The sequence below is a fragment of the Sphaerodactylus townsendi genome, linkage group LG16, assembly GCF_021028975.2.
Source record: "Sphaerodactylus townsendi isolate TG3544 linkage group LG16, MPM_Stown_v2.3, whole genome shotgun sequence".
In the NCBI taxonomy this organism is placed as follows: Eukaryota; Metazoa; Chordata; class Lepidosauria; order Squamata; family Sphaerodactylidae; genus Sphaerodactylus; species Sphaerodactylus townsendi.
In genome coordinates, this window is record NC_059440.1 from 17764958 (window position 1) to 17776694 (window position 11737).

Consider the following 11737-nt stretch of genomic DNA (forward strand, 5'->3'; position numbering starts at 1 on the left):
TTAATTTTTTTAGAAAAGGGATTAACCATTTCCTCTTGTGTGGACTCTGGGGAAAACATGTTCTTTCACGGTTGTGTAACCCAGAAAACTTTCAAGAATGAAGATTCTGAAAAGAGCAGGTGTGCTGGTGGAAAGTGCTATCCAATCACAGCTTTCCTTCTGTGGTCTGTAAAAGGAGTACCCCGCTTGATGGTGGTAAAGTGCAGACAGGTGGGGAAGGCAATGGCAAACCGCCCCATGAATGAACTCTGCCTAATAAACCTTGTGATGTAGTCCCCATGGGCCAATACTGACCCAATGCCTGCACAGGGACCTCCTTTACCTTTTCAAAAAAACATTCAGGCCTCTCCTGATTGAAGTTTATAAAATTATGTACGGGGTAGAAAATGTTGACAGAGAGAAATTTTTCTCTCTTTCTCACAATACTAGAACCAGGGGGCATACATTGAAAATGCTGGGGGGAAGAATTAGGACTAATAAAAGGAAACACTTATTCACGCAACGTGTGATTGGTGTTTGGAATATGCTGCCACAGGAGGTGGTGATGGCCACTCACCTGGATAGCTTTAAAAGGGGCTTGGACAGATTTGTGGAGGAGAAGTCGATCTATGGCTACCAATCTTGATCCTCTTTGATCTGAGATTGCAAAGGCCTTAACAGTCCAGGTGCTTGGCAGCAGCAGCAGCAGCAGAAGGCCATTGCTTTCACATCCTGCATGTGAGCTCCCAAAGGCACCTGGTGGGCCACTGCGAGTAGCATAGAGCTGGACTAGATGGACTCTGGTCTGATCCAGCTGGCTTGTTCTTATGTTCTTATGTTCCTAGATGGAGGTGTGAAAATTCACCCCTGCCCCACCAGTACCAGCAAGTGATAAGGAAATGGGTAGGAACAGCATCCTTGTCAGTTCTTTCAAAATTTCCAGTATTCTGGCTAATCAGTCTTTACCTTGGCAGTGATAAAACTCTTTTTTTTTCCAGTTGAAAGTTGAAGGATTTTTGCCAGTCATGGGAGGGCTGGTTTATGACTCAAGACATTAGCCTTGCAGTGATTTATGTTCAGTAAACACAACCCCCCACCCCAAGAAACTTCCTGAAGCTGCACCAGTTAACGCTGGCCAATCTTGGCTGTGGGAAAGAGAAATTGTATCAACAGCACATAATAACGTCGGCAATTTCCTTTTCCTTATGATACGATGAAAGGTGTTATCTTTGCTCAGTTTCAAAGCAATAAAAACATTAAATGCAAATACACATATTGCTTCACACGGATGCTCAAAGGTGTTAGTACCAGTACTGAAAAAATCTTTCTTTCAGGTGAGTGTCACAACAACATCTCTATTCGCACCTGGAACAGTACAGGTTGTCTCTCAAACGTTTACCTTGAAATGATGCAGCTTTGGAGTCAACAAATGTAGAACTGACAAACGCTCTTCTGGACCTAAAACTAGCATAGGCTCATTCCGCACATGCAGAAAAATGCACTTTCAAACTGCTTTCAGTGCTCTTTGAAGCTGTGCGGAATGGCAAAATCCACTTGCAAACAGTTGTGAAAGTGGTTTGAAAACGCATTATTTTGCGTGTGCGGAAGGGGCCATAGAGTTGCGGGCTTCCAGGTAGGATGTGGAGATCCCCAAAGTGCACAGGTCACTTCCCCTGGAAAAATAGGTAGCTTTGGAGGGTTACCTATGGCCCCTTCCACACATACAGAATAATGCACTTTCAATACACTTTCAATGCACTTGGCAACTATGCGGAATAGCAAAATCCACTTGAAAACAATTGTGAAAGTGGATTGAAAGTGCATTATTCTGCATATGCGGGCCTAAGGCTTTCTCCCTCACTGAGGTCCCTCTGCCCCCCAGACCCCATCCTCCTCAGACTTTCCCCCTAAACATCCGGGAATTACCCAACATTGCCCTAAACGAGCCAATTGTCCGGAAAGATTTTGTTTGAAGCTACGTATTCCTCAGCTGGGGGGGATTTGGTGAAATTTCATGTCTGAGGAAAAACTGCAGAGAAGTAGCTATGCGAATCTGTCACAGAGAAACCTTAAAGTCGTATCTTTCACGTTAAAAAAAATCAATATCTGAAATAAACAAATTGGCACCACAGTATTTCAACTGGATGGATTGAGTCGATTAAGCTGACACACTACACATCCATGTTCAAAGTGGGTAGAAACAGTGCTCTTCTGAGACCATTTGTGGCTGAAAAAATGGTGCTTCGGGGGAGATGTAAAAGCCCCTGCTGCTTGTATTGAAGTGCTTGGCTACTAAAAAGTGCTGAAGTGTTTGGTTACTAAAAAGTTTTGCTAATTAATTACACCTCTCTACATTTGGGGTTTAACTACGTGAGCTGTTGATGGGATGGGAGGCGGCCTGGTATGGCCTGATCTTGGACAATAAGCAGAGTTGGTCCTGGGATGAGAGGCCACTGAGGAGGGTTCTGTGGAGAAAGACCGTGACAAACTACCTCTGCTTCTCACTTGCTTGGAAAACCCCTTGCTAGAGTCACCATAAGTCAGTTGCAACTTATGTACAGACATGCATAGGTGAGTTATGATGTCTAGCCCTGAAGGATTTCACAGAAGTGATAGAAGAAGAGTTTGGATTTATATCTCACCTTTCTCTCAAGGAGACTCAAGCTGGCCGACAAACTCCATTCCCTTCCTCTCCCCACAACAGATGCCTTGTGAGGTAGGTGGGGCTGAGAGAGTTGCGAAGAACTGTGACTAGCCCAAGGTCACCCAGCAGGAATGTAGGAGTGTGGAAACGTGTCTGGTTCACCAGATAAGCCTCTGCCACTCAGGTGGAGGAGTGGGGAATCACACCCAGTTCTTCAGATTAGAATCCACTTGATCTTAGGCACTATACCACGCTGGTAAAGAATTCTGCAATCTTATCTGCAAGTCAATAAGTTTCTGTTCCTTTCTGGAATTCCCACTCAAAGGAGATGGAGTTGGTTCCTTGAAATGAGGCACAGTCTGTCCTATTTACGCAAGCCTTTATTGGAGAGAGTGATTTAAAAAAAACTGTGATATTTTATTTGTATTTCTGTTAATATGGCTTTAAAAATCCGCTCCTTCGGAGCTATTGTACTGATGTCTTCAATGGTGTTCTGAGTTGGTCTTGGGCAATTGACGCTGCTGTCTGGAACGGCTTTGGGATGGGGGGGCTGCATTTCTGAATTCTGTAATTCCTAGTTATTCTAAAAACTTTTTTAACTTTAAAAAATGTAGTCATATTTTAACCCAGCCTCTTATTTATGGAGAACATGCTGTCACCCCAGAAACTTGCTTGAGGAAATTCATTAAGTAAAAAAACAATACAATAAAATCATAACAGCAGCATAAAAATTATCAGAAAGGAAACAAGCTATGCAAATCCAGCCCTACAAATAAGCCTGAGATATCTTCAAGATACCGCAGTGTAATGCTCAGTTGGCTCCAGTACACTAAACCAAATTGGTTTTTTATTATTTGGCACAGAATCAAATTTTTAAATATAAAATATGATACATAAAACAAACGTAGAACTTCTTATAAAAGATAGGTATCTTCTCCAATCTGTCTAATCTGCATGGTAGGATACCTATTGCTGTATCATTTTGCTTTTAACTTGCTAAACAAGATCTATTTTTATTGCAATTTTATATTAGATTGTATTTTTACATTGATGTGTAGGGGTATTTATTGTAATTTGCTCTGGCTATTTCTTTTTTTTTAAAAAAAAATCTGAAGTGATTTGAACCCCTTGAAGTCAACCCTCAAGTTATCCTTGCTATTTCCTTGCTACTGAACTATACTTGAGACTGAAGAATGTGTCTGTGTAAATCTTGATCTATTTATGCCTATTAAAGGTTAATAAAGATAAAGATAAAAGCTCAGTTGGCTGTTTGAGAGCTTCCTCCCACTTTAGGATTGCACTTTAACTGTGCCTGACACAGCAGTCCAAATCTCTTTCGCCTGGTCACTGTGTTTAAGAGGGTATCGTGGCTTCTCTTTGACATTATTTAGCTAAACCTGAATTGATGTGATGGTTCAAGTTTTAAAAACCAAAACATGTCCTGAAGAACTTTATCCCTTTCTGCAGATCTGGTATAGGCTTATTTTAAATATTTATGACCTTTCATGCACTTACTGTTTGCAGCCCAGTTGTGCATTTTGCAGTGCACTTTCACTGGGGTTTTCTATTCCAAAGGGAAGTCTTCTGCTGTGAAATATCCCTTGACAAGCCAATCTAATCCATCATTTTGCCTTGCTTCCTTGCAGCCCCCTTTTTGTGCCTTTCCCCTCCCCTATCTTTGGCTCATTCTGCACATGCAGAATAATGCACTTTCAAACTGCTTTCAGTGCTCTTTGAAGCTGTGCGGAATAGCAAAATCTACTTGCAAACAGTTGTGAAAGTGGTTTGAAAACGCATTATTTTGCGGGTGCGGAAGGGGCCTTTGATTTAGCATTGTTTTTCTGGGTTAAAGATAAATCTCCACTGCTAATGTTAAAAATAGCCCTTTAGATTACGCCTAATATAATAGTGGAACTGGTAGAACTACTGCTCACTCACTGCTTTTTTGTTTCCATTGTTTGGGGTTTGTGTGTGTGTGTCCTGACATCTTTCTGCTTTAAAATAATAACTTTTGTGTTACTTCACTGGCACAGTCCTTCGCTCCATCGATAGATCTTAAGATTTGAAAAAGTAAAATAAAAGAAGCCCTTCCAATTGGTGGAACTAGGCCAGGGGAAGATGGGGGTGACGTTACAAAGCCTGAAGAGAGATTAACATACTCCATCTCCTTCACTTTCCCTGAGAAGGCAAGGGGGAAAGTCACATTTCCCCCACTTTCAGGCACTGTGGTGATTCTCTCATCTGTGGCGTCGGGAGCAGGGAAAACGTGCACAATCGAGAAACTGACCGGAAGGTTATATCTGCTCACTGTGGAGCAGACCACAAGTGCATAGATAGCCTCTATTTCACCTTCCCACAACACAGTAGGCAATAGATTAAAAAATAAGGAATATAAAACAATACTACAAATATTGTCCTGTCTCCAAGGAAGTCAAGGAAGCTTACGTGGTTCTCTCTCATTTTACCTGTGCAATGTTTATCTGATGATCTTCTTTTGATGGAAAGTTCAGAAGGGATGATAAATTCCCGCATTGCCTTGAAGCTCACCAAGCGATCATGGGCCACTTAACACTCTCTCAGCATAACCTACCTCACAGAAATATTGTTTTTAAGCTCCACATTTCTCTCCTGTAAGGAGACTCAGGGTGGCTTACAAGCTCCTTTCCCTTCCTCTCCCCACAACAGACACCTTGAGAGGTAGGTGGGGCTGAGAGGGTTCAGAGAGAACTGTGACTAACCCAACGTCACTCAGCAGGAATGTAGGAGTGTGGAAACACATCTGGTTCACCAGATAAGCCTCTGCCACTCAGGTGGAGGAGTGGGGAATCGAACCCAGTTCTCCAGATTAGAATCCACCTGGTCTTAACCACTACACCACGCTGTCAGTGTGGTATAGTGGTTTAAAGACTAGAGACCCAGATTTGAATACCCACTCTATCATGGAAGCCCAACCGACCTCATGGGGATGTTGTGAAGATAAAAATTATGGAATTCCTAGACTGTCATGATGGAAGTCTTTTTCTGGACATTTTCTGCTCCCACAGATTCTTGAGGGTGAGTGGGTAAATGGCATGGGGGGGGGGCAAGCCTAGCTGATTTATACCCCATCTTATAGGATAGGATATTTAATTCATATACTGCCCTCCCCCGGAGGGCTCAGGGCGGTGTACAACATAATAGGAACAATAACATGATAATACAAGACCATAAGGCTACATGTAAAGACAATATCAATGGTTCAATGGATCCACAAATCAGCAACTGAAGATCAAAATAATACTATCAGGTTAACAGCTCAGAGCAAGGTAAACAACTTATGACAACATCCCCAACATTAATATAGCATTTCACAGCATTAAGATAACATTACATAACAACAGCAATATAATAATTACAGAATAACAGTAACATAGTATATCAAATGAAATAACAATACTGCAATAACAGCAACAGTATAACATAACAATATCCCCACTACAATTCCACAACAACCCAGCCTACAATAAAACTCACTTCATAACAATTAACATAACAATTTAACTCGACATAGCATAAGATTGAAAAAGAGATGGCAACTTCCCAAAAATTTCATAGTCCAGGGCAGCCTAAGAAGAAGAAGAAGCAACAACAGTCCTACCTACACTACACTCCCAAACTCAATTTAGTGAATACATATTGATCTAACTCAAGTTCTCATTTCACTAACTAACACTACTTTGCCACCCTACAACATCTAAAAAAACCCCTAATTCAACTACATCTATTTTGAAATAGTGGAAAAAAATGTCCAGGTCCACAACGTGATATATAATTAATTCCAGCATTACCCTGTTTCCCCGAATATAAGACATTCCCAGAAAATAAGACGTAGTAGAGGTTTTGCTGAAGTGCGCAATATAAGGCATCCCCCGAAAGTAAGACGTAGCAAAGTTTTTGTTTGGAAGCATGCCTGACGAACAGAACACAGAAAAATAAGACATCCCCTGAAAATAAGACATAGCGCATCTTTGGGAGCAAAAATTAATATAAGACACTGTCTTATTTTCGGGGAAACACGGTAGTAAGCTCCAGCGTTCTCCCAGTGCCACCGCCATGTTCCTAATAGGCCCTGTTCTTCACTAGGGGACTCTCTGATGTTTTTTGGGCTAAAGTCGCTCAAAAGTTTGTTCTGGGGGCTCTGTCACCCCCCCCCCCCATCGCCATACTCCAGGCTCTGTCAGTGGGAGCTGCCAAGTCGCAAAGGGGTCCCTGCCACCAATCCCTTATTCTGTCCAAGCATCCTCTGGGATAGGCAGGCATCGAAGTCTCCACCCTACACCATGGATTCCACCTCTGAAGGATTACATAATGGTACATTGCACTGTTTTGTTTCAGCCACAGTGTTAACTAATAACATTCAGGCTATGGCTGTTTCTTCATGTCTGAATGACAAAGGTGAAATAAATTTGCACATCTCCAACACCTCAGGGAAGTGTAACCCAAGGTTTTGTGAACACGCAGTTCCCAGGAAGTGTAACCTCTATAAGCCCTCAACAAACCACAGAAAATCTCTTTTCAAGAGCAACTCAGAATCTAAACTCGGCGCCAAAATTCCAGTGACAATACCGCGGGTCCATTTCGGGGCCATTGACGCCATTTTAAAAGCGTGTTTAATTCTTTTTAAATTGCCACGAGGTCTCAATCCAGATCAGGCATTCTTGTTTCCTCCTCCGCTGGGCCTTTTCAGGGGCAAAAAATGCTCCCCCCTTGTGGTTTCTACTCTTGAAAAGTCACAGGGGTGGGGGCGACAACTCCTGGGACTGATGCGCTGCATGCTCAATTGTGCCTCCTGGCAATTTTTAAAGAATTGCAAATGCTTTTAAAATGTCATTGGTGGCCACGGGATGGACCCACGGCCTCTGTCACGTGTATTCTGACCTACAGATGACATTATATAAGGGTCTGACCCCAGTCCTGCCAGCCCAATGTATGTCAGCGGTTCTGAGTTGAAATTTAATACATTGTAATTCCCCCTTTCTTTCTCACTATAGCCTCCAAACTGAATTGACCCTACAAGCAGCTGGGAATGAAGGTCCAAGAACTGAATTCACAGGCCATGTCTGTCTAGGGTTACTAGGGGAAATTCTCTTTTCCTCTTTTTCACTCTGAAATACAACAAACTTCTCCTTTCCCTTTTAAGAGAGAGCCAGCGTGGTGTAGTGGTTAAGAGCAGGTGGATTCTAATCTGAGAACCGGGTTTGATTCCCTACTCCTCCACCTGAGTGGCAGAGGTTTATCTGGTGAACCAGATGTGTTTCCGCACTCCTGTAACCAGAGGGACAGATTATAATTATTTTTGTTTTTAATATAGTTTTGATAGATATATAATGTTAGTATAATTTAGGTTTTATTCCGGTTTTCTGTAAAAGGTTTTCCTTCCTGCTCTGAAAATGTACTACTCCCCGAGACCATTGTGTAAGTCACAAGCTTGCTGAAACAAAAGATTAGGTTATGCAAAAGGTGGACCCAGAGAAACAGGATGCAGACAGGTAATGATTCAGGCAAATCCCTTTTGCATTTTGACATAGCCCCAAGTAATTGTCACACGCACCCAAGATGCATAAGAACCCGCAGGCAAACATCTGCGTTATCACAAGGACAACTATCTGGAGATGCTTCCTCACCAAAGATAAAACCTGAATGTCTCGGAAGAAGAGGCTTAATGGCCCTTGGTGGCCCTGTATTGTTATTGTATAATTCCACCTATGATGTAACCCCAAAATTTACTATAGGAAGTCTGTATTTTTCTGTGTTCAAGGCGCTTTTGCCAGGCTTGGCCTAGCGCCTTGCCTGGTTCTCACCGAGCTGCTGAATTTACTCTTTACCAAGTGAAACTCTGTTGGACCGCATAAAAACTTTATTTTTATTTTCCAATTTGAATTTTGTGACTTCAATTTTATTGCTGAATCACTATTAAAAGTTGTCCTGGCAGCGGGTAACAGTTTTGGTGCCGTGACTCGGATTTGAACTGTGAGGTTGTTGCGGGAGAGATGAAGATGAGAGAAATCATCAGCCACGATGAGACGTCTGCCTGCTGGATAGGTGAGATACCTCTGTGTTTTTTTTGTAAAGTCTTGTGTGATAAAACTGTGTTTGTGTGCGTGTGTGTGTGTGAGTGTTAAAATAAAAAAGGTCTGTCTTTGTTGTAAGTTAATGTTTGTCGGGGAAATTTGGGTTCAGGATCTGGTCTGGTTTATTTTATAGTCTGACAGGAATATCTGGGCTGGTAAGTTTATAGGGGAAAATTTGTCTGGTCTGGTTGGGTTGCCCTGTTTGGCTTAGGGAAACCTGTGTTCTGATCTGAGCTGGACCTGCAGGCTAGGAGACCCTAGCTTTCTGTTTAAGAATACTAGAGATATAGTGGCAAAATGCTGGTTTTGGTCCCATATTTGTATTGGAAATATGGGTATCATGGAATCTAAATCTGGGGAATTTCAGCCTTTATCTGGAGACATGCCACTTGCTTGTATTTTGTTAAATTGGAACAAGCTGAGGGTCAAGCCCATGACCACCAAGAAACATTTCCGTTCTTGGTGTAGGGATGATTGGGTGGACTGCAGGTTGCCTACAGGAGACTGGCTCGAGGTAGGCACTTCTGAGTGGCCTCCAGAAGCTCTATCAGGTTTTAGTAAACTCTGGTAGATGAAACAGAGCTAAAACTTTGAAAAGGACCTTTATGGAAGTGTACAAACATCCAGAAAATTGTGGATGCTCGAAAAGGTCCAATATTGTAGTAGTTGGACACAAGAGGAGGTGGGGAAATTGGTCAGGGGCAACCTCCACCCAAAGAATCTGATATCTTGTCCCCTCCCCAGTGGTGGGATCCAAAAATTATAGTAACAGGTTCCCATGGTGGTGGGATTCAAACTGTGGCATAGTGCCAATGGGGCTGGGCGGGGCACAGCGGGGGCATGGGCAGGGCTGTGGCAAGGACGCAGCCGCTGCGCCAGTCCTTGAGCGGGAAATGAATGCACGCAGGCGCAGGCTGCCACGCACACCGGTGCACCTCCTGCTAGACTGCTTCAAGTTCTGCGCGCTACTGCTGAGAGGAGGGGCGCAACTAAGGCAAAAATCACCTACTCTCGGGAACCTGTGAGAACCTGCCGGACCCCACCTCTGCCCCTCCCCCAGAAGATATGCTAGATTTCCCTGCACTTTTAGTTTGGCCCCAAGTACCAGCCTTACCTTCTAACAGCGGGACCCCGATCCTGAGCCAGCAAATGGCATCACAGCTGAAACTCTGTTGGACCGCATTAAAACTTTATTTTTATTTTCAAATTTGAATTTTGTGGCTTCAATTTTATTGCTGAATCACTTTTAAAAGTTGCCCTGGCAGCAGGTAACACTCCTACATTCCTGTTGGGTGACCTTGGGCTCGTCACAGTTCTTCAGATCTCTCTCAGCCCCATCTACTTCATGAGGTATCTGTTGTGGGGAGAGGAAGGGAAAAGGAGCTTGTAAGCTACATTGAGTCTGCTTACAGGATGTAAATAAATATCTACAGTGTTAATCTAAAGAAAAAAATGACTATAAGGAATGAAGAAAAGAAAATACAAAAATTGGATTGTAATTATGTAAACTCCAAGAAATACGGATTAATTTAATGAAAGAAGGCTAAGGGGAGGTCCCTCTAAATGTCCTTCTTAAACTTACTCTATAATTTTGGATAAAATATACACTGAGTTCTTTCTTTTCTCTCTCTTTCTCTCCTCTAGAAGCCAAAGTGTTTTCTTCCGTTTCTTCTTCCTCTCTTCTTGCTTTTTAAATTCTTTTTCTTCTCTTTTTCTCTCTCTTTTTCTCCCTTTTCTTCCTTCCTCTTCTTAAAGGGGGGAGATGTAGGGATGATCTACGTTGTTATATTATTTCTGTATTAACATGGCAAATCTTAGTTTCGTCTCACTTACAATTTTAATGTATAAAGTCTAGAAGAAAAAACTTAGCAGAGTTGAAACTTTGAAATGTGAAAACTGTACTAACCTCAATATTCAAATATTAATAAAAATTATTATAAAAAAAGAGTCTGCTTACAGGAGAGAAAGGTGGGGTATAAATCCAAACTCTTCTTAAAATTTGGAGTTAGTTTTTGATCAATTCTGTTTGGGTCAAAAAGAAATTTGAAGAAAGGAGGGACAGAAAAGAAAGGACTGCAGGTTTGTTTTACTTTTTCCTGGTTTTATAATTGTATTAGAGTTTTGAAAAACAAAACAAACGACAGCGAAAAATACACACATTATAAAATAAAAATGCCGGGCTTCTGATTATTTCTTCTACAAATATATGCACAATAAAACATTTACCACTTGCTCTCTAGTTGCAGATGTAGCAATGCAGTTGAACTAGTTCTTGCTTACTGTTAATTAAATAAGGATCCCTCTTTTGTCTATTAGAATTTCACTTTGGCAATGCTCAGAGGCACACAGTGATTTCCCAAACCTTCCTACCCTCTTGCTATGGCACCACCCTGGGGTGTGCAACATAAAATGACAAGTGTTGAAATGACAAAAGGCTGATCTGATTTCTCTTCAAGAAGAAATGAAAGAGAAATCCCTGATTTAAAAGAGAAAAAAAGAGAGAAGAGGAATCAACTTTAAAAAGTGAAAAAGAAATCCCCCTCACCATAGCAACCTCACAACTGTGGACTGTTCACAAGGATTTTATAACAAGAGAGCTGATGTTTTATAACATGAGAGTTTCATCACAGAACTCCCAGATCACGCTTGGTTTGAAAGGAGTCAGGGTGGAGCTGGGAACAGTATGATGTGTATTTAAGCTTTGGGGGAGAGATTTGAATGGAGATAAAGCGCCCCCCCCCCCTTGGGATCTGATGATGGATAATGGACCTACTGCTCTGGGGATGGGGGAAGTATATGGTTGCCATCCTCCAGGTCAGGCCTGAAGATCTCCAGATCTCCAGACTCCAGAGATCATACAAAATGGCTGCTTTGGAGAAATGCTTTTCAAATGACATTGGCGGCATTCCCCCTCTCCAAGCTCCACTGTCAGGTCTCCTGGATTTTCCCAACATTGAGATGGCAACCCTATACATAACAGGAGCAGCAGTGGCATAGTGGTTAA